The sequence below is a fragment of the Ictidomys tridecemlineatus genome, chromosome 12 (assembly GCF_052094955.1).
Source record: "Ictidomys tridecemlineatus isolate mIctTri1 chromosome 12, mIctTri1.hap1, whole genome shotgun sequence".
Taxonomy (NCBI): Eukaryota; Metazoa; Chordata; class Mammalia; order Rodentia; family Sciuridae; genus Ictidomys; species Ictidomys tridecemlineatus.
This window is the reverse complement of record NC_135488.1, coordinates 98470672-98494451: the sequence shown is the minus strand read 5'-3', so window position 1 is coordinate 98494451 and position 23780 is coordinate 98470672. Positions and strand designations below refer to the sequence as shown.

The 23780-nt window shown below is 42.3% G+C and overlaps 1 protein-coding gene and 1 long non-coding RNA gene across 3 annotated transcripts in view; one reads left to right on the top strand and one right to left on the bottom strand.

The window, feature by feature from the left end:
• Positions 1-23780, bottom strand: part of Alk (ALK receptor tyrosine kinase) — a 651421-nt gene that overhangs the window by 477119 nt on the left and 150522 nt on the right. The gene's annotated exons all lie outside the window — the stretch shown is intronic.
• On the top strand, positions 14223-15974 carry LOC144369613 (uncharacterized). Its single transcript, XR_013429404.1, has 2 exons — positions 14223-14348; positions 15299-15974. It is a non-coding gene; the product is annotated as an uncharacterized LOC144369613 (long non-coding RNA).

Here is a 23780-nt window from a genome sequence, read left to right as displayed (position 1 = left end):
ACCATATGTCCAAAATTAACTGACCTAGTGATCAAGTCAGCTATTCTTTTTATACCCATGGTACCTCACTCACACTCAAGCCCAGACAAAAGGAACTGCGGGAAGTCTCTGTCACCTAATGGAAGTTTCAGGACAATCTCAGGGATTTCAAGTTGTGCCAGAAAGAGGAGAGTTGGCTATGTTTTAAATTATTTTTTTCAACTGGGGGGGGGGACACCAATGGATTTCAGGGGCCATACCCTCTGGCAAAGTTTAACAATATCCTCTGGTGAAGTTATAACATGGATAATTAACCAAATAACATAGAATCTTCAGAAACATGTTGACCATTGCAAGATAAAAGTAGGTCAGTGGCAATAAGACATGGTCAAACTAATATCTTTACTATCAAAGGAACAACCTCCCAACTCCAAAAGGATAAGACAAAGAACCTTCCCCATGAAATAAATAGACCTGATCACCTTTTCTCTTCCTCTCTCCCTTTTTTTCTCCCTCTCCTCCATATATACACATATACAAAGAATTACCAATGGCTCATAAATATTTGGCAAAAGTTCAACTAAAATAGTAGCCAAGAAAAAGCAAATTAAAACACTTAAATACTGCTTTTATTGAACTAGAGGATATTTTAAATAATTTCTAATACTTCAAATAATGTAAATTAAACTTAAAAGTTTTTTTTAAATAATTAGAGTCAACAATAATAAGGAAACCTCGGCTATTTTTTTACATTCTTGGACAGGACTATAATTATAAGTTTAATGCTATTTTAAATGATAATACCATAATGGTTAACAATGAATGCTTGCTACATATAAATTCTTATGCAACATAATTTCATTTATCACAATAATCCTATAAGAGAGGTGATGATAGCTTCATTTTGCATATGAAGAAATTAAGAAGTTAAAGAGTTCAAATGCCCCGGAGAATCTGATCCTCACATGTCTCAGGGAGGGGATTGGTAAGGAAAAGGATGAGAGGAGAGGAGAGGTGAGAAAGCCCCAAGGGTGATTCTGAGTTGGACATAAATATTTTCCTTTTTAGAATAAAAGTACTGCACTGTACCACTGATAAGGAGAGAGAAGTAGTTTGGATAAATAGTGTCTTAATAATATTTGTACTATTGACTTTGATTCTTTCCTAAGAAAATATTTCAAAATGATAAACATGTTTGTGAACAATTGCATCTTCGGTGATTGTATAGTAGTAAATATTTCTCAGCTAGAAACAAAAATCTAACAATAGGACCAATGACGGACAATAGTCATAGTAACAATACTAGCTTTTATTGCATGCTTTTAACTTATAGCTAAGCTTTACTTGAATTATCTCATGTATTCTTTATAGAAACTTTATGAACTAAAAATCATAAGTCATTCCCATGTTGCAACCTCAAATTATGATCTCAGGAAACTTTCCTGAGATCATAAGCCAACCCAGAGCAGTATGGGAAGAAGAACCCATGCAGCCTTACTCCAGAGCTTTCACCATTAGCCATCGAACTCTATTTAATTTATTGCCATGATGGAATATTATGGAGCCATTAGAGATAATGTTTTCAAAGAGGTTTTGATAACATAGGGAAATGTTTACATTATATGCTTAGAAAATTGCATATACAGTATGATCTCAGTTTTGTGAAAAATATACAAAGAAAATGCCTGGAAGGAAATATGCCAATTAACATTAATTGTCTTTGAATGATCTGGTTATGAGTCATTTATTTTCTTCTTTATACTTTTCTGAATTTTTCTAATTTACTAAAATAAGCATGTGTCATTTTTTTTAAAAAAAATCCATGGTTGAAAAAACATAAGTCGTGTTCATGCCAAATTACCTTTATTTCCATTTTGACAGTGTATTTTAAAATTTGACAAAGTAGCTTATATTTTAGTGCATAAAGAAATGGAAACAAGTGAACAAGTTTAACAAAAAAAATAACTCAAATTGTTTATTAATGGAATAATGTTTCCTTTATTAGGTAAATAAAAGAACAAAGATTAAAGCTTAGACACTGAATTTCTACTCCCCGTACCCTAGGGTCTAGCAGAGTGCCTTCATAGTGCTATCTTCTGGAAAATATTTATAGAATGAGTGATTTTATCTTGTTCAATATTTTTTAACATCAATAACAAGACATGGAAGAAATGCTTATTGAATTTGTAGAGATAACTAATGCCACAGAGAACAGAGTCAAGATTTGAAATTATCTAACCCACATCCAGGATGAAATTTAAAACTCATTAAAGTTCCTAAAGTATCAATTGTTTATGTATCAAAAATCTTAAAAAGTCTTTTATCAGTTGAATTACTGATTTTGACTCTAGAAATATCCCAGGGAAATAACTAGGAACATGTTCAAAGATTTAGCCCAATGATACTCATTGCTGTTTTAGTGAGCTTTCTGTCACTGTGAACAGAATACGTGACAAGAACAACTTAGAGGAGGAAAGATTTATTTTGGCTTATAGTTTCAGAGGTTCAGTTCTTGGTTGGCTGGTTCCAAGGCAGAGACATTATGGCAAAAAGGCACGATGGAAGAAAGATGCTTAGCTCATGGCAGCCAGGAAACAGAGGGAGGAGTGGGTGGGGGAAGTAGTCGTGGACAGATATAGTCCTCAAGGCCACACCCCCTGGGAACCTACTACCTCTAGCTATGCCTTACCTGACTAAGGTTTCCATCACCTCCTAGTAAATCCATTCAAATTATTAATCCATCAAATGGATTAATCACTGATGAGTTTGAAGACCTCACAACCCAGTCATTACCTAAAAGCCGTATCCTTGAACTTTGCTTCATTGAGGGCTGTATTTTCAACACATAAGCTTTGAGGGACATCCATTGTAAACCATAACAACAGCTCTACTTAGTAATATCAAAGATTAGGAAAAATTTGGATGGAAAAAGTAGATGGTGAATATACTGTGGCATTCTTAAAAATAGAATATTATCCAGTTAAAGGATGTTATCGAAATTTGTTGTTGCAGAGATGTTTTTTTAACATGTTAAGTTTTAAAAGCAGGGAGGGTTATAAAACAATATAAATAGTGTGATTATATTTTGGCTAAAATATATAAGTGATTACTAGAGATAAATGCATGCAATATAGATTTGAAGGCTACACATCAAAATGTTAGGGGTCGTTATCTTTGCATGATGTAATTATGGGTAGCTTAGTGTATTTGTGTTTTTTCATTATGCTCTGATGAACGTGAAGTATTTTTTGAAGACTGATGTAAAATTATTCTCTGTGCAACCGCAGAATGTGTTTTGGGGGATTGCAGTTGGTGCTGATTTTACATTTCACGTAGAAAACAAACAAACAGGGTCTGGATGTTTGATTGCCCCAAGCTCTATACAGCTAGCACTGCAGCATGGCAGCTAAAAGGACGTTAATTCCAATATGAAGTGACACAACTAGAAGCAAAACCTTCATACTACAGGCAGCAGTAACTCCCCTGGGCTCCACAGTGGGTGAAGCACATTGATAATATTGCATTCAGTTCTTATATTGTTTTAGGAAAAGAACTGACAAGCCAGGGAGTCCAGAGTACAATAAGCAGGTGGCAGACACATCTGCCATGAACTAGGTTTGCCCAGAAAAGGAGAGTCTAGTGGGAGGCATTACCTCCACCATTCTTCCCATCTTGGTGTCTGTTTTCTTTTCCAGAATCCTCTCAAAGCATCTACCACTAAAATATCCTGGGATGGTTCCCCAGAATCATACAGTACATCTGCAATGGAGAGTAGAAGTAGTTTGAGTTGGAACTAAACCCAGAAAGAATAGAAAGGTCATGATGAGGGTAACTGAGCCGAGATAAAAGAGAAAAAGACACAGCAAGAGACAAAGGCAAAAATGCAAGCTTGGTGTGCCTAAGGAAGAGGTCTCTGAAACTCAGATGGTGGCACAGGGGGAGTTGAGGAGAGATTAACAGAAAGATGGCTTCGGCGGTAGTTTTACTGTGCCTCCAGTAAGGCAGCTCATGTTATCTTCATTCATGTGTTCAACAAATGCCCTTTGTTAATACTAGGTGTTGCACCTAGTCACAGAGACAGCAAACCAAAGCGGCCTGGCCCTCATGAAACATCGAGTCCATGTTAATGGAGAGAGAACAGCCAGATGGATTTTGGTTTTATAAATGACACATTACAAATTGCACGCTCCTTTTGCAGAGGAATCATGCTCATAACTTTATGTATCATTACTTCTTATCATAAAATGGCCTTCCACATTTCTGTCTTGATAGCATAATTTAGCTTATGAGTGCACTGGGCAAATTTTATAATGTATACAGCCGTCTATTGCTTTGTTGTCACTCCAGAATGACAGGGTGGTGACCACGCAGCTCATGAGTCAAGACCTGCCCATAGTGGAGAGGTTGTTGCCAGGGTTTTAAGACCAAGAGAATTCTAAGATATGTAGATCTTAGGGCTTTTCAATGTGAGAAAGGGGTGTCAAATGAAGAATTGAAATTTCAAGCAGGGACTATCAAAGGGAGACACTTATTTATCCTCTGTAGGGATTAAGTCCATTAGAGTGGTCTCAACTTGAGGTGAAAACATGGTGGTAGAACCAGTAGCCATTTGCCCCTCTGGGCAATCTAAAGCCTTATACAACATTTCATGAGATTCAAGATGGAACTTTAGAATATACAAGGAGGTTTGCTCTTGATATGGCAAATCCAAACACAGCAAAACAACAATTTCCATGATGTACGATTTCAAGGCTGTGCAGGGAAGGCTGGAAAGAACATGGTTACATGGTTTATAAAGTTTAATAAACCTGGATTTACTTTTCCATCCTGCCATTTACCAGGTATGTGATTGAGGCAGATTAACATATTTGAGCCTCATTTTTCTCATGTGTTGCAAAATTTAATGGGGATGAAAATTTTGCCTTATGTGACTGTTAAAAGATTTAATGAGATGCATATTGTGAATACCAAGCACATATCCATGTCTGTTTTAATGTGAGTTCACCCTCCCTCATTAGAATCAAATAATTGGAGGCAAACATGGGTTCTTTGCAGCTGGTGATTCATAACATGGTAGTGGGAGGAATTCTATGTGCCAGGCACCAGAGGCACAACAAGAAATGTAGATAAAATGTCAAAAACACTTTCCAGTACATGTAATGAAGTTTTTTAAAAAATGCATTTGTAATGTCACTTTATCATTTTTATTGCATTCAATTCAACAAACATTTATTGAATGCCTACACCATACATATTCATTCTCTACTTCAGTAGAACCTCAGAGAGCTATTGCATTTTGATGTGAGGTCAGAGGCTGGTCTCTCATTTCAAGTCTCTCGTTCTGACATTGAGAAGTTTTCTGTCCCCGCCTCTGCAGGGCCAGTTTACTTGACCATTAAGCTCCACACTGGTACAAAGGATTTCCATCAGTTTCATAAATTAACAAAAAAAAATAGTGCTTTCCATATAGTAGGAGAGCAAATATTTATTTAATAATGAAAAGAAGAAAGTGTTCTAAGAAGGAGAGAGAAAATGATAGTCACATATATAGAGGACAGTCGGAAGAACAGACAAAAATGGCAGACAGAGGGACAATGGAGACAGAGAGAGAGAGAGACACTGTTATTTATCTTCTTGTTCTCTTATCTTTTTACCCATGACAATTCTTACCTACTTCACAGGGTTACTAAAATAAGCATATTAAAAGTGAGAGAAAGCATTAGGTTCTAAATAGTAATGAATAGTGTCAATGTTAAATGACAAATAGAAGAATCATGTCAACATAAGAGTATTTGATTTTTAAATATTCCTATAATCATGGTACATTCAAAAAATGGACTATTATTCAGCACTAAAAAGAAATGAGCTATCAAGCCATGAAAAGACATGGAGGAACTTGAATGCATTTTGCTAAACAAAAGGAGTCAATCCCAAGATGACCTACTGTATGATTTCAATAGTAAGCTTTCTAGAAAAGGGAAAACTATGAAGTTAGCACAAAGATCAGCAGCTGCCAGGGTTTGGGGAATGGAGTAGGGGTGTATGAATAGGTGGAGCATGGGGAATTTTTAGGGCAGAGGATCTGAGTTATGCTATAATGGTGAATACATGTCACTGTAACTTTGCCCAAATCCATAAAATGTACATCATCAAAAGTGAATCCTCATGTAAACTATGGACTTGAGTGACAAATACACCTCTCTGGTACAGGATGTTGAACAAATATACCACTCAGATGTTGGTATGGGAAAAGCTGGGGAAAGAGAGTATATGGGAAATCTGCATCTTCCTCTCAATTTTGGTGTGAACCTAAAGCTGCTCTAAACAAAATTAAAAAGTCTCTTAAAAATTTTAGAAAACTTTCTATAGTCTGCATATTAAAGCTAACCCCCCCCCACACACACACACACTATCTAAAAATGGCCATATCCATTTTGTTTTTAAGCTGAGCTACTTGGTTGCTAAAGGTACCCGGCTCATGTCACTCCCAGTAATGTCCGTCTGTCACTGGGAAGCTGACAGAGGCCAAGCTCAATCTTTTTCTTAGGCTTTGAGAATCACCCCTGATGATTCTTCCTACATAAACCTTTTTGGCCTCCTTTTCCTTTAAAAAAAAAAAAAGTCTCTGGAACAAGCGGAAGGTGACACACAGACTGAGGTGGGAATCCAGCTACAGAAGGACTATAGTCAGTAGGAATGGCAGCAACAAGACTGGGGTCCAAATGGGGTCTGCAGGAGGTGGGCTGGGGGCACAGGGGTGGAGGGCCAGGGTTACTCACCCCAAGTTCTGGGACTGGCAGGTTTCTGTCACCTGTTAAAAACATCTAAATCTTTTCAGCAACAAAACCTGAAATCTGCCTCCATCACACCAACAACTTAATTGCTAACAGGGCTTCCCTGAACTTGAGCACAATCTCTACCATGGGAGGGCCTTCCGGTTCCATTCAGCCTCCCCTCGGGCACAGCCTGCATGATAGGGATGAGGTGGACAGGAAGGTTTGTTTTGCCCGGGACCCTCTTGCTACAGTGAGAGCGCTGGGCCAGGTTCATTATGCAAGATGCCTCCTTAAATTCTAAGAGGGGACCACTGACACTTACCCATAGGGCAAGCACTCTCAATTGCTTTTCCTGCAGTAGATATGGGTGAATGATGAAAACCTCTCCTCTGGTCACTCTTGTGATCAATGGCCTGAGTGTTTAGGTTGCTTGACCCACTGAGATTTGAGCTGGCATTGAGAGGAAAGGACTGGCCCACCTCTGTTACAGGCTGCATGTGAATCCTTCATGAGTGCAGGTCCGAGTGTCTGCGTTCATAATAGAAAGAGGCTAGACTGACTTTCCCAGTTACTCCTGGCTCTGACTTGACATATCCTCTATCATATGCCAGTCCTCCACCCAGCAGAGGATCCAACATTGGCCATTGACTCTCTAGTCCACGGCTTTTATCGAGAGAAGCCATCAACCACAGTTTGAAGCCAGGGACACCAGGAGGAGACCTCTGACACATCCAACCTGACCATTCCCATTCTAGCCAGGTGAGACTTGGTGACTTGCGTCACAATCTCCATCCATTTTCCAAACCAAAGGGATCCTTTTCCTTTGCTCTCAGACAACTACAGTGGTGCAGAGCAAAACCTTGCCTACACACAGTGGCAGCCCCCACCAAGGTGACAGCTGCAAAGGTCAAAAGAACAGGGTCCTGGACGTGCTTGCTTGCCTTTAGTTAATGAGTCATAATGACAAATGCATCTTGCACTTTGGCAATACCTCAGCCAAATAGCACAATAATGGCCAAGCTCCAGGCAGCAAAGAGAGAGAAAACCCAATATCCCAGGAATCTAATCCAATCTCAGCAGCCTCAAACAGACCAAGAAAAACAAGTTGTGTTCTTGCTGGGCTCTTAGCATTAACTTTTCCTGACACTGAGTTTCATAATTTTCCTATCCATGGGTGGGGTTGAGAGCAGAAAAGCAATCTATTTTTCCATATCGATATTCCATAAGTTAGCAGAGATCTCTAAAGCCTATACAATCTTTTATCTTTTCTCTCCAAAGCTTACCCAGAAGTTTCCTTTGGTGAGAAGAATTTCTTGTTTCATTTAGAGGTGCGATGTGTTCAACTTGGAAACCAGGTCTTCAAAGCCACCTCTTTCAGACAGGCTTTTGTTCATCAGAGAATTCTAGCCCACGATAGTCATCGACAGCCACATACACAACACAGCGAGACTCACTTCCGTGAAATGAAATTAGAGAATAAATGAAGGAGGCAAGAGAGGCTTCAAAAGAAAAGCGGATACCTCTGCAAGGGAAGAGGCTGAGAACAAGGATTTGTGGAACAGCCTCAATCACCTTCCCTTTGTCATTAGTGAGCCCCCAAGGACTGAATCATGTTTGACTTGGAGCCTGTAGTTTTGACAAAGTCCCTGAACATGACCCCTAAATTGATTTTAAATCCCTTTGCAGAAAAAACTGAAATAATAAAACACACACAACCCTTTAGAGACCATCTGCCAGAAACCACCCAGCAGATGGGGGCTTAAAACTCTGCTAGCCTGAGGCCTGCCAGTCTTTGTTTAAACTTCAAGAGAATTGAAGGTATTAAGTGGGCCTCCAGGACAGCAGGTCCCTTGAGGGCAGCAGTCCTGACTTGGTAAGAATTACTTGACAATTGGATCAGGACAGGCCCGCAAGCCTCCAACCAAGCCCATTTCATGGTTCACACAGAGGTCTCCAGAAGTGCAAAATCTCCCTTGTGAATCAAAAGTGCTTAGACTGTCTCGTCTTCAATTGAAAATTCACAAAGAGGACTCCGGAGCACACTGGATTTCTGTATATGCAAAACGTAGGCTGACGATCCAAAATACGACTTTTCCTATTTCCAGATTAGTTTCCTATATGACCTTGGGACTCAGATGCCCTCAAAGATTACCTAATCCAACCCACCACACACAGCAGAGAACTAGGGCCCACAGAAGAGGAACTACATGCCTCAAATCTTTCAGGCTGTTGGTAGAAGAACAAGATCCAACTACAGTAGTGTCCTTTCATGAATCTCTGCAACCAGGGTTGGGGGAGAGACACTCTAGAGTAGGGGGTGACTTGGACCAAGACAGGGAACTGTGTCATTTCAGTTATCTGCTGCTAAGCAGCAAATCACCCCCACTCCTCAGGGCTCAAAATAATGACCACATTTATTTTTCTCATAAATCTTTGGCATGGGCAGGGCTTGCCTGAAGCAGCTCACCTCTTTCCTTGCAGGATAAGCTGGGGCATTCAAAGACAGGGGGCTGTGATCAATTGAGGGTCTGCTGGTTGTTGCTGGCTCTTGGATGGGACTTTACCCAAATTGTGGCTAGAACTCCTAAAGTAGAATTCCCATGTGGCCTGTTGAGCTTTTCACAGCATAGTGGCTGGTTGCGGGGGGTGGGGGTGGGGGGCAGAGATGGATACCAAGACCAAGAGCCAGATAGAAATAATGGTACCTTTCCCAACATAGCCTCAGGCTCCCTCAGTGTTACTTCCACTGAATCCTATTAGTTAGGGGCAAGTCATCCAGGCAAGCCCACATTAAAGGAAAAGGAATGACTACTCTTTTAGATGGGGGGTGACAAAGAATTTGCAGACATGTTTTAAAGTCGATACCCATGCCAAAGATTTATTTTTCTACCAAATGGAGGGGAGTAGTTTTCCACTATTTTAAACAATCCCGCAGGAAAGCTTAATTTAGTCTGTTTCTACTATATTATGATAGAAAGTACGTTGGCTGTTTTGGATGCATTATTTCATTCTGATTTCAATACTAACAATGACAGATGCCATACTTAACATTTGGCACATGGGGTAAGACTCAGAAATTATTTGCCTAGGCTTACTCGACTAGGAATGGCAGAGGCAGGAACCATCCCAGAAATGGACCCCATTCTGTTTTGACAAGTTACACTTCCTCAGCCACAGGCAGGAACTACACAACATCCCTGAAAGAGCTGAACTTCAGTGAACTCTGATATGATGGAACCCTCTGCCATATGCAATGAAATTAACAACCCCCCGCCCTCTCCCTGTTGCTGGCCAGGTCTACTTGTACACAAGGAGAAAGCCAATGTTCTACTCTTGAGTGAAGTGTTCCTGATAGAATCATGTCTACCTCATGTGTTAATGAAGGGATCTGTGCCTGGCAGAATCATTTTTATCCTTAAAATTCAGTTTAAATGATACCTTCTTATAAAGCCCTGACCACCTTGTCAAAGCGGGTTCCCCTAAGCTAGTACCTTCCATCTCTGCCCATTGTTTACCTTCTCCATGGTGTTCACCCCAGTCTATAATCGCATATTTAGTTACTTGCTCATTATCTGACTACTGCCATGGTTCCTGGCAGAGAGTTTGTGCTAAGTAAATATTTGTGGGATGAATAAATCCTTACAACAAATGTTGAATGATCCTAGACTGTGAAAATCTAAAGATCGATAGAGCTTCTATTTTTGACCTCAGGATGCTGGGTCCACAGGTTCACACCCTCGATGCTCACTATGGAAGAATCAGATAAAACCACAGTGGCCTTAGCAACTTACTTACTATGAGTTAAGCCCTCTTCTAGCACTTTAAGAATCTTATCTCCCTTAATCTTTACCACAACCTGGTGGGGGCATAGGCATTAGAATTATTTCCCACTTTTTTTTTTCATGAGGAAATTGAGGTTCAGATAAGATTTGTACTTTGCCTTAAGTTAACACTGTTAGAAAAAAAAAGCAAAGCTAAGATTCTTGCTGAAGTCTGACTCAAAAAACTGTTCTCTTAGCTATTAGGCAATACTGCCAACTATGGGTTTCTTTAAAGTTTTGATTTTACAAAGTATGATTGGAAATCAATTTTAAAAAATTAATTTTTGTGGATAATGAGGATTGAGTACTTGAATGTCTGACAACACAGCCCTGACATAATTTAATGTTTGGACAGTCGGTGCATGCTGGTGATAGGGAACCCAAATTATAATAGCAGCATTTATGAGCTTCTTAAATCTTCAGAATACAAATATGGAATGTTGCAACAGATTGGGCTTGCCTGGACCCTTAAAATAAGAGAATTATTTGATCTAAATTATTCTAAGCTCTCAATTTCTGCCCAGGGATAAGTTTAATGCAACACTTGGCTCCTATGAGTTCTCCAGCAACTTCCCCTTCTGAGCATTGTAACATGCTTAGGTAACTCGAAGCCAGATTAGCGAGAATCTAGATGGCTTTTGTTGCTCCTCTACAACTTTAGGTCTTAAGCCAGTTTGGGGAGAAAAGTTCTTATAACTTTTTCCCAGTTGCTACCTTTCAGATATTTATTGTATTCTAAGACTTTTATATTTTCTACCAGTCTCCTGTGTTTGAACAATATTCTCAGTGTCTTTCTATCTGGAGAGAAAATTAGAAGCTAGCTTGCTGCTGTAAACTCCTTTATTCATTATAATTATGTAGAAACATAATGGAATAAGATGTGTAGGTGTCAGGCTAAAAGAAACCCAAGTCCCTGAGGTGAATCTCATGCAGTCCTACAGTTCCCACAAGATCTCAAGGGTAGACGTTATTTAAGAAGCCACAAAGTCTAGGTACATTTTCAAAGTCGTTGGCTGTGGCTGTTGACCTTTCCTCCATCAGTCCCAAGTATATGGGGAGGGGGAGCTCAACTCCACAAGTGGCCAGTGCTGACTGATAGAAAGGCCTCTTTATTTAGAACTTCAACTTGACCTCCCTCAAACTGTCCTTTGGGAAACCAAAAGGAATATAGTCCATTTCTTTCCCCTGATCATTGCTCTGTTCACAACAATATGTTTCAACTTGTCTAAAACTTTAAAAACTCACCTTTAGACAGAGGTATGCTAAGAAAGATTGCTTCCATAATAAATCTAAAAAAATCTAATGAATAATTATCTACAGGCAGTAGATATTTAGAACTACTTGAATAGATGAGAATGAAGAATGAATGAATTTATTCCTCACACCAATAAAATGGAATTTTCTGAACTTTTAAAAAAATTTTAGTTATAAATGTACATGATAGCTTTCTTTTTATTTGTTTTTATGTGTTGCTGCTGAGTATCAAACCCAGTGCCTCACACGTGCCAGGCAAGTGCTCTACAACTGAGCCCCAGCCCTGAACATTCTTTCTTGATACTATTGGGTCACCTTCAGGGTACCTAGTTCTTGAAGAAAGGGAAGGAGAGTATCTTAGGGACCTCAGAGGGAGGGCCTATGCCTCGGTTCCCCTTCCCCATGCCAGACTGGGAGGCCAAAAGCATCATTATCTTAAATTTCCTTGTCTCCCCAATGTCTATCATAGGGCCCACCACAGAATAAACATTCAATAAATACTCCAAAGAATTTCCAGCAAATGAAAAATTCCCAGAAAACATTCAGCCCAATCATTTTCATCCTGGAAATGTAAGAAAGAAAAAAGCTAGTAGTATTCAGAGGTTAGATCTAGGTATCCTGGGTCCCAACCTCAGGGGTTCCCAGAATTCTATTTGAATGCCCCCCTCAGAACTTCTTCATCTACTGTTGATGCCTCTAGCTTCTCTGATGGAAGACTGGAGTCTGTCATAGGGCACACTGCCAAGTTTTTATTCTAAAGTGGCAAGAGCCAAAGAAAGCATAAATTACCCTCAACACACAAAGGTATAGAGGACTTTGGCAGAACTTTCTGGAAAGCCACATGAAACTAACTATAAACAAAGAAATGAGTCATGTGAATCCTAAATCTCTGCTTCTCTGAGCTAGGTAGTAGGTCTAAATGGATGAGATTGTCTTCCTGTCCCCTGTGGGGAAACAAAAAGCAGTTTGGAAGATCGTTCACATGGGCTTCCTTTTTAAAGAGTGTGCAAGACCCACAGTACTTTTATTGCACCACATGGTACTCTTCAATCTGACACACAGGTATGGACCAACTCTTCAGCATTTTGAAAAGACACCTATTGCCCTGTTAATTATATCCTGGGCAAAGGCCAAGATATCCGAGTCAAGACTTATGGGATATAGATAATATTTTAAGGGCCCTTGGTTTATCCTAGAATGATACTTTCCACTCAAGGCTGTGTTGACTAAACTATGAATCAGCTGCCCACACACAGCAGATGCTTCAAGCATATGGTCCAAGGCAATGCTTCTCCAATATTAATATGTATATGAATCACCTGGGGATCAGGTTGGAAATGCAGATTCTAATTAAGTCAGGGGTGGGGCCTGATATTCTGCATTCATAACAAGTACCTAAGTGATAAAAATGCTACTGATTCAAGGTGCATACTTTGAATAATAAGGTCATTCTTAAATTTTATCAGGTGTAAGAAGCCCCTGGGAAGCATGCTCAATGGTCACAATCCCAGGCCACCAACCTCAAAGAATCTATTCAGCAAATCTGAAATGGATCCATAGTATCTGCATATTTAATAAGGAGCCTGCTCCCAGTGATTGGGCTATTTGGTGGGTGGGACTTTAAGAAATACTGACAGAACACCTTGCTGAGTGTGTCCTCTGGCTTATTACAAGGCAGAAGCAACTCACCTGGCATCCATTCCTCCTGACCACCTGGGACAATGGCTCAAACTTCAAGGTACATTAAAACCACTTGGAGGGCTCATTAAACCACAAAGTGGTAGCCCCATGCCAGAGCTTCTGATTTAGTTGATCTGGGGTAGAATTCAAGAGTTTTGCATTGCCAACAAGTTTCCAGGAGATTCTGAGGTGGCTGGTCAGGAGTTTAGGCTTTCACCAGTCTAGGCGAAAGGTAATTATTTTAAAATCACCACAGCAGCTTTCAATCCACCCTCATTCTGACATTCCTTGAGGGTGTGGGGTTGGCTGCTGACTGTCTTTTAAAACAGGTCTTCATTTGTCCTCAAAGAACAAATGTTCCAAGAGCTAAATAAGTATCTTCAGGACCTCAGAAAGATGGGGGACTACTTACCAACTAGGTCTGGTGGCCCAACAAGGTCATGCTTTCTATTCCTGAAACGATATTCATGTCCAAACCCAAAGAGACCTGACTGTTGATGAACAGAAGGGAAACTCCTATAGAAGTAGGAGTAGAAATCTACTCCTTTCTTAAATCCCTCCAAAAAGGCAAGTCATGGTTTCTTCCCTGGCCCACAAAACCTCCAACCTGGTTGGCTTAATCATTAATTGGCCCACACAGGGAAGCCTCAGCTTAGCAGAACAGGTTAGCTATATGGAAACCAGGTTACTTGTTAGCTTGTTGAGTTCTTCCCCAGATTCCACAAGACAAGGAGAGGACAAACGAGTCCTCTTATTTCACAGGGTAGAAACACATCGTACCTGGCCATTGGAAGAGTGGTCCCCCTCGTCTAAAACAGCTCTGGACCCTGGAAAGCAGGTTCGTGTCAATATCTCAAGGGGAGCTTTAGTCAGAAGAGATGAGGGCACCCTGCCAGGAAGAGCCAGCCTGGAGGGCTAGTTCAGGGGGAAGGTAGCAGGAAAACAGTTGCCCCAGACAGACAGCTCATGAGCTGAGGGGGTGTGTACTTGAAGCAGAAGCTGGCCTTGTGGTCACCAGGGTGGTGAAAGCCTTAAGTTGCACGCTTACCAGGCATGGGCAGCTCAGTTTCTTTTATTCCTAATGATTATTGAACACCGGGCAATTGGTTTCTTTAGGCAGCCCAGGGCCCTAATTTTCAGGCTCCTGCCTATCCCAAACCCTGAATTACCAAACCTTGGGGACAACTGTGAGGGAGTGACCATCATCTTCCCTGAGGTGACATATCACCAGGGAAGACAGAGGCTGAGCAAGTGTCCCCTTGTATCCTCACATACTAGATTTTGCAGAATAGCTTCAGCTCAGATATTCTGTCCTCTGGCTCAACCACAAGTGCTAATCTTTGTTGATTAAAAGACACATAAACCCTAGTAATACAGTCAATGGTAATCGTTAAGTAACAATGATAGTAACGATAGTTAACATATTTTTGAGATTCAGGAGGTGTCAATATTATTATCTCCATTTCGGAGGTCGGGAAACTGAGGATTAGAAAGCTAAGGTCATAACACAGAGTAATCGCCATTTAGCCGGGTCTCTGTCACCAGACAGTAGCCACTCTCCATACCCTGTTACTTCTGCACTCACCCTGCACCGACACTGTAGAACAGCCCAGAAGGTAGGAAGGAGATAAAACAGTCTTCTTACCTGAACCAGTTTACCAAGGAGACACGGGATACACACCGAGTATTGGAGCCTGAGACCTCCAAGACTGGGGACTGACAACAGAAATGGAGGCTCTGCTGGGTGCGGGCTTCCACAGCAGTAGTGGACAGCTGGTTGTCTTTCAGGGCCTGCAAGGGGACCAGAGGGCCTCTCTTCCATGTTGCATGTGTCCAGACACCACAAGCCTCTGAGGACAGAGGGCACGAGGCTCTGTGTCCCTCCTTTTCTCACACTCAGCCCAGGACCAAGCACCAGTGGCCTTTGCCAGGCCCATTTCTTCTTTTGTCGACACCCCGCTGATTGTCTGCTAATTCAGAAAAGGCCTTTGAAGCTAACATGGTTCTGCCTGTGGCAGAAATACGCAGAGGGAAGAGAAAACAGCTTGGGAAGTTCGGAATGTGCAATAAAACAGAAACCCCTCCAATGTTCCCAGCACTGAAGCATTAAAATAAAATCATTGGACAATTATTTGCCTGGATTGAGAAAGTGAAGTCATTTTAGGAGCTGCCACTAATCTTAAAAAATAACAAGCGTGATTTGATCCGTGCAAGAAACCAGAGTGCTTGAAGATTTCTCCGCCGGAGGCCCTGCACTTTCATGAGGTATCGACGAAGACCCGGGGGTCAGTTATGGGGGGGAGCACGACCACTGTGAGCATTTGCAGAGGTGGTAGGAGCCGGCTAAGTTAAGATCAATGATTTCCTTGATTGCCTGCCTGCCCCCTCTCGTAAGCCTGGTCTCCGTCTCCATTTCTATTCCTATCGGCCAGAAAAATAAAGATTGTTTACAGAGCTAAAATAACACCTGCTTGGTTTATCTTATTTTAGAAACAATAAAAGCTGGGGAGTTGGAGGGATTAAGGAGGAAAAAAAATCAATTGTGTTCTTTCATGTTGGAAACATTAAAAAATAAGTCACCCTGCTACCTGCTCTAAGGCCCAATTTGGTTCTCCATTACCCAGGGCAATTTCCAATTTCATCCTGCAACTTCCCAAGGTTTAAACTCGACTGAACCATAACTGAGTGCCCTTGACAGACTCCAAGAAACTTTTTCCCGTCAGTTTTTGACAATTCCAGGCCCTGAATCTGATGCTCCCCATGTTTGCTTTGGCACTGACGTCTAAACACAGCCTAAGTCTGGCTGAATCGCTTTACATGTTTTCAAAGTGTTTTACATCTTGTTATTTCCTAGCATCTTTGTAAGAGATGTAAGACATCCCCACCCCACCCCACCCCCGCCCCAATCATACCGAGTGTGTTGAAACCAAAACCAAAACAAACAAAAAAAAACAAACTGACTGGCCCAAATCCACAAGGGTGATGGATGATCGAGCTGGAATACAGTCCAGGTTTCCCTAACGCTGGTCTCTCTGCTCTATCTTGCACCACTGTGGGATGCTGCCAGCCCAAATGCAGGCATGGACTTATCAGATAAGACAGCCACAGCCTCAAATCCAAGTTATCCAAGGGTGACCATGAGCCAGCTCAACAAATGCAGAACACGGCAGCCTTTCTGCGCTGTGGCATCTGCCTGCAGAAGATTTGCAGGAAGACAGGCGTTTGAAGAGTGACCCTTTCACACACTTCGTGAACTACTGTACCATAGCCACCGACTACCCCTAGTGACTTTAGGCACAATACTAGCCTCTCCCTGACTTACTTTGTCTATGAGGAGAAGACACCAAATATTTCAAAGCAGTATTCAAAGCCTATCTGGAAATGAAGATTTTTTTTTTAAGCTACAAAATTTTGTTACACTATGCATGTTGGTAGCTAGACCTTAGTCGTGACTGATCTTGCTAATGAATCAGAACTTAATTTTTGAATGGGTTACCATATTTTATTGTGGTGGTGGTGGTGGGGCTTGAACTCAGGGCCTTGGGCCTGCTAGGCAGGTGCTCTACCACTGAGCCATAACTCAAGTTTACATGTTCCTGCTGACAACAGCTGCTAAATCCATTTGAGGAATAGGAGTATAAAAGTGTGTAGGACAAACTATTCTCAGTCTCAGGAGATGCTGGATGCCAGACTGCATAGGCATATGGGAAACCTCTTTTACAAGACCCCAGCTCCAGAAGCAAATATGGAAGGCGATTTTGAGATTGGTGGTCTACAAAGGAGCATTTGTGGAAGTTTTCCCCAGCACCTTCTCCAAGAGCACTAACCTTGGGAGGGGGAGGCAGTGAGGACCCCTCTGGCAGTCTTCCACAGAAGCTGGTCACCAGCACCGTAGGCTGAAGGCTGTTTCCTAGACCCCATTTCCCCCAGAGGACAGGAATTCTTTACTCTGTGTCTGTTCAACTAATATTCATGGACTTTGAGTCCCTATAGGTCAATAGTCCTCCACAAAGTGACTTCACCAGGAAGCTCCAGCGTGTCAAACACCCACACACCCTTGGTTTTGTGGTAAGAAAAATCCCCTGGCAAGAAGGGACCTTGTTGGTTTGGGGGAGGAATTCTGCTGGACCTAGTTTACCAGAGCACCTAGTTCTGCAATGTCAGAACACAGGGATTTCAAAAGGCACATGAAGGGACACGTTTATCTCAAATCTTTCATCTCCTCAGCATGGATCCTGCCATGTAGGAAAAGGCTGGGTTAGAGAAGGGAGGAAAGAATAGACAGGGCTTCCTCATTTCTGGGTTTGCTGCTTGGGCCAGGTGACAAGATGAGCACATCATGTCCTCTCTCGTTGAATCTTCTTAGGAAGGCCGTCTCCATACCCACCTCCCCATTCCATAAGTAGGAAAATTGAGGTTTAGAGAAGGTAGTCAGCCTGCACAAGGAAGGGAGCTGTGGCCAATCCCTGATCAATCCTCAGACCTACTACCCACTTGTCCCCTTCCACCAAGGCTAAAATAACTTAAAAAATAAACACCAGTTTTGGTAAGTACCCACAAGGAGGCTACTCTCAGCCCAGATCCACCTCAGTGATGCCAACATAACATCAAGCCAGAACACAGAGTCTCTGACCATCCCGGGGAGAACTAGAAGGTGGCTGCACACAGCCATCCTGAGCCCCATCCCCTTAGGAGTCCTGGACTGTGGGCTCCTTGAACATGCCTTTCCTGCTCCACCTGCAGGCCTTGGCCTATGGGTCCCCTTGGACTCTGATGCTCTTCTTCCCGATTCCTACTTGGCTCATTTTTGATCTTGCTCGTGGCTCAGCTCAGAGGAGGGTTGGTGGGAGAAGCCCTCCTTGACCTTCCTGTTAAAATGCTCTCGAGACTCCCAGGATGTTTTGTTGACAGCCTTTTATAAATGTTGTTCTTCACCACTCCTAAGTGTGTTGTGTTGTGTCTGCCTTTCCAGCCAGACTGCAAACTCAAGAGGGGGCAAGGGCCCCATCTGTTTATTTGCCACATTCCTAGTACCTGGTCAATCCCATGCAAGCATGTGTTGGCGTCTTTGTAGCAGCCTGACTGTGAACCAGTGCCTGGTGAAGTACTATAGATGGTTTATTTATTCTCCAAATATGTGCTGGCTATTTTGCCCGGGATTAGGAGCCTAAGAGCAAACAAGACCAGGAAGAAGCTGCTGCCCAGCAGCAGACATTCTAGGGAGAGAAGAGCATGAGGAAAAATAACAGAATCAAGACCCGAGTCAGTTATGACGCCCAAGCAAACCAGAAGGGGCTGTGTGGCCGGGGAAGTTCTCCTCAGGAGACAGCATTTGAGCAGAATCCTGTGTGCGCCGAGAGGGAACACCATAGGACACAGGAGAGAAGAGTGTTCTAGGCAGTGTTGTAGCTCATGTGTACAAAGGCTTTAAGATGGGATCCTAGAGAGAACCTGGCTGGAGTGAAGTGTAGGAGGTGAATTGAGAGAGGAGAGTGGATGTCATAACAGGTGACACTTCTAAAGCATTTACTACATGCCACATCCTCTTCCAGGCACCCTATAAGACACCATCGTGCCCATTCTGCTATCGATGAAGTCGAGACATGAAGGGTTGACTGGCCACTTGGAAATGGAAGCGGCAGAGCTCGGATCTGGACCCAGTCAATGTGGTTCCAGAGCGGATACTCTCACAGGAAGCTGCCTAGTGACGTTTGAATTTCAGATAAACAGCGAGTCATTTTTTAGTATGTTTCAACTGTTGTGTGGGCATCCTGTTGTTATTGTTGGGCTGTTGTGTATGTGTTTGTCAAATCTATCAGTGCCACCTGTAAGCCATGATAAACTCAGGTTACTTTCTAATGTGGTGGGAATACTCTAGAACAGAGGCCAGCAAACTTTTTCTGCAAAGACCCAGAGAATAAATAGTTTAAGACTTTGCAGGCCACATAGATTCTCTGTATCACAGTCTCGATCTCGATTGCTGTTGCTTGTTTTTTAACAACTTTTGGGAATGTTTAAGATTATTCTTAGCTCTCAGGGATCATCAGTTTCTGATCTCTGATCTAAGGCCACTGAGTACCGGACAGACATGATCTGACTCAGGTCTTGGTTCTTTGCACCCAGGAAAAGTCTCACACACTCTTGAGACAGAATTCACACCTTGCCCAGCACTGTTCCGGGGGAGCATTCAAAGGCTTGCTGTGATCTTGGGTTCCATGCTGGCTAGGGAAACAGTCACCAGGAGACCTCAGAACTGGTCGTTTTTACATGACGGTTAAACTCTGGCCCCTTCTGGACTAGGCACTGCTTCAGCCTTTTCTGAAGGCCCATCTTGGCCTAGCTGTGTCTGGGATGGTGATGCGACCTCAGGGTGTCCATGTTCATGGGATGTGTCAGAGAAGAACAGGATTTGTACCTCGTGGTCCAAGTCCCCTTGGGCTCCTTTCTACTTCCCGTCCTTCTCTGTGTTTGAATCCAGGCCCCTGACATTCTCCTCTGCTCCTTCTTCCCTCCCAGGCTCTGCTCTGGCTGTATTCATCACCCATTTCCAGAAAGAATGCCCTTCCTAGCCTCTTCCTGTGTCTTCCTTTCTTCTCTTCCTAATTAAAATGACTTCAGGCGAAATGAATGCCCTCCTGTCAGTCTTTCAAGTTTCCTGTCCTCTGGATATCACAGATATGCCGTGCAGAGGCTGAGGCGAAGCCTGTTCACCTGTTGTTCTCACTAGTCCCTACCAGGCCCTGTACATGTCTGTCTCTTTGTGTGCTTGATTGTCCTCCAACTTGACTTCTCAAAGGATCAAAGACCAAGTTCTCCTATGCTCAAAAGCCATGTCCCTTCCCCTCTTTCCTGTCTCCAATTCACACTTTATTTAATGGAAGAACGAAGGTACAGAAATATTTGCAAAAAAGAAAAAAAAAAAAAAAGAAATCGCTAAGAAAATGGAACGCTTGCATTCCCCATCCTTTTTCTCTCCCTAAGCCGGCTTGTCCCTGCTTGCCCATCTCACCTCTTTTCTGAAGCTAACCAATGTGAATGCAAGCCTGCAAGATCCTCACATAAGACTTTTTGTCTTCATTATTGTACTTACTCGTTCCTTGAGAATATTCATTATCCTTCACCTAACATAGTTTTTCTGTCTACTTTTTCATATAGCCAATTTAATGGGTGATTTAGCGAACTGTATGGTGCCTGATATGCAGGAGATGGTAAGTAGTAATAAAATCGCCAAGCAATACTATTGATGGAGACCTCACCAGGTAGTTAGGAAGTTCTGGAGAAATCGAAGATCCCTGTAAGCATGCGTGCATGCGCATCGTGGGGGTCCAGAGAGGGGAATGTCATTTTTATTTAGTCTTCTGGGAACAGGACACAGTGCAGGAATCTTCCCCTTGACGTGTTCTCTGGGGAGTTTCTGATGTCTGGTCTTGACTGCTCTGGCTGTTTGAAATCAGAAACACTCTCTTGCTTTTGGACAGGTTTCAAAATCATCATGAGAGAGATGGTCATAATTTCTCACTTCCTACAATCCAGTCCTTCGGGTTACATGATCTCGTGAAATTTGTGGCTGGAGAAACCCATTAGTGATAGTTCACCACGGTGAACACATCTGAATATTTATTTAGCAACACTGTAGATTAATAAGTCATTGCTTCCAAAGTTGAAAGCCATTGTCACATTAATTCATTTGTGCACACAAGATGTCCGCTGCTCCTAAGGGTGCAAATAATAGCTTTGCCAATATGAAAGCAAAACATAATTACTCAACAATAAACACACTGTACACTGGTAACAGCTGCTATCAACAGCATGTTTGAAGCCAAAACAAAGGAAGTAATATGGGATTTTTTTTTTTTAAATCCCTGCCTATCATTCTCATGGAGGTGAAATTGTATTTGCTTGTTTCTGTCACAGCAAGTGTGACTAAGCTAAAAGTATTTTACTTAGCTACTGTTCTACTCCTGCTTTCAGGCCAGGTAAGACGCTTGGCCTCATTCTGTCATTCATGAATTCTAAAGAAGAGCTATCTAGACGGTCCTCAGGACAGGTCTGTTCATTGAGCTTGTGAGAATTTTATTTTCTCTGCCCCCTTGATATTGGAGAACTAGCTTTGATAATTGCTTTGCTCTGGCTGTGAATTTTATATCAAGCTTCTAGATAAGAAGCCAGCCACATAGAAATGGCTGATCACCATTTAAAATGAGAATCTTTCCTGATACCTTTAAATGTAAGGGAGGAAAGTGAGGGTATATACAACTCATTTGGAGTATTTTCTCCCTAAATTATAAAATATATATTTTATAGTCACAAGAATTCTAGCACAACTAAAAGAAATATGTAAAATTGACATAATTGCCTCCTTCAGCCACCCAGTGCTCCCCTACACATATATATGTCCCTGTCCTTGTGATCAGCTGTCTCTAGAGTCTGACTGACCCGAGTGGCATCTGGGACACCAGATGCCAACACTGATTATCTGGGTGACCTCAAGAAAGCTATTTAACTGCGGGAGGGCTCGGTTTCTTCGTGTGTGGTGTGGAGGAAAATGATAGCGCTTATGTCCTATAGGTAAGGACAAAGTGAAAAGCATGTGAAAGTCCCGACTTCTGAACCTGGTTCGCAGTAAGTGCTAGAGAAGTGCAAGGAACATTATTAGTAGTGCTCTGCTCCTCCAGTACAGGACCTCAGCAAGGCCCACCCTTCCCCAGGACTTTTCCCAGGATGTCCCAAGTATATTTCAACATCACAGTGCCCTATCAGATTCCATAAAGCCCCAATCTTTCTGACCAAAGCCCTGGTCAAAATGAGTGCCAGTGGACTCACTGGTTGCCTTGTTTGACTGACAGCTGGCTCTTCTACAATGGGCATTACAGACATTACTGTTGGGATTGCTGCTAATTTTGTTTGATAAGAGGGGTATATTTGAGACCCTGGAACCCAAGTATGAGAAGATTTGTTTTGGCTTTTTAAAATATTCAATTATTTTAATATTCAGCTTATTATAGCTGAACACTTTTTCCTTTTTAGTGGTGCAGTATAATTATACATAACAGTGGGATTCATTGTTACCTATTTCTATGTGCACACAATACGACAGCATAATTTGATCACTTTAATTCCCCAGGACTGCCCCTTCCCTCTCCTCCCTCTCCTCTACTGGTCTCCCTTGCGTTTTCATGAGCTCTCCCACCACATGTTATTGTTGTTATCATTTCTCTTTCTTTCTCTCTAGCTCCATGCAAAGGACTTTGGAGACAATTTGCTAACCTACAGTAAGACCAAATGAGCTGTTCTCAACACACCTCAACACACTCTGCAAGTCTGAAGGAGCTTCTGGCTGTTTCCAGACCTGTGCCCATCCAAATCCTCATGGCGCCCCCAACCCCTTATCAAGGACAGAAACAAATACCTGTACCCACAGGTTTCCCAGGGAGTTCTAATAAATCATCTCTGCCATTCTGCTTGTGCTGGCCAAGGAACTCCAAGCCCGATTGCCCAGAGACAATCCATTCCCCATCTTATGGACCCTATAACATTGCAGAATCCAGCAGCTGCAGGATCAACGTGGCCTTGAGGATTCCCTGCCCACTAACAGAAGATATATAGGGAACAGACACAGGATTTTCTTGCTGAAGAACCAAGAGTCCCTCATGATATGAAGCCCATTTACAGATTTGGCAGGGAGCTAAGTAGAGAGGAAGAACAAACAGACTTTGAAGCGAGATGCAGATTGAGTTTCCAGTTTTTTCCAGCCGCTTTGTGATGTGGGTGATGTGGGATATGTGGCCTGGCCTTTGGAGCCTTCACTCTCCTGAATTAAATGGAAGCAATAAGCCATGAATCCTCTCTGCCTGGAGAAGCAGGCACTCCTGAGGATTAGCCCTCTCCCTCCTCTGCTGAACCTGAGGGCAGTGTAACATCAGGGGTACACAAAGGTACACTTTTCCTGGAGGAGAAAATCCTTTTAAAAGCACAAAGTAAGAGCCAGCACTGGCAAAGCAAAGCTAAATAGATTGGAAATGATTTTCAGTGGAATTTAAGCAAAGAATTGGAAGCTTCTTTACCCTCTGCTGTCTACTGGGGACTCACTGTGGAGTCCTTTGATGTCCACTCATTCAAGCGGCTGCCATGTTTGTCCTCTGGCTCCACACCAGTGTAGCTAGAGGATCACAGCCCTGAAAGCCCACCCTCTGTGGATGAGAGTCACCCTCCTAGACAGAGTCTTTTGGATGGAGTGAGCAATTTCTCCCTTTGGGTTGCAGTAATGAGT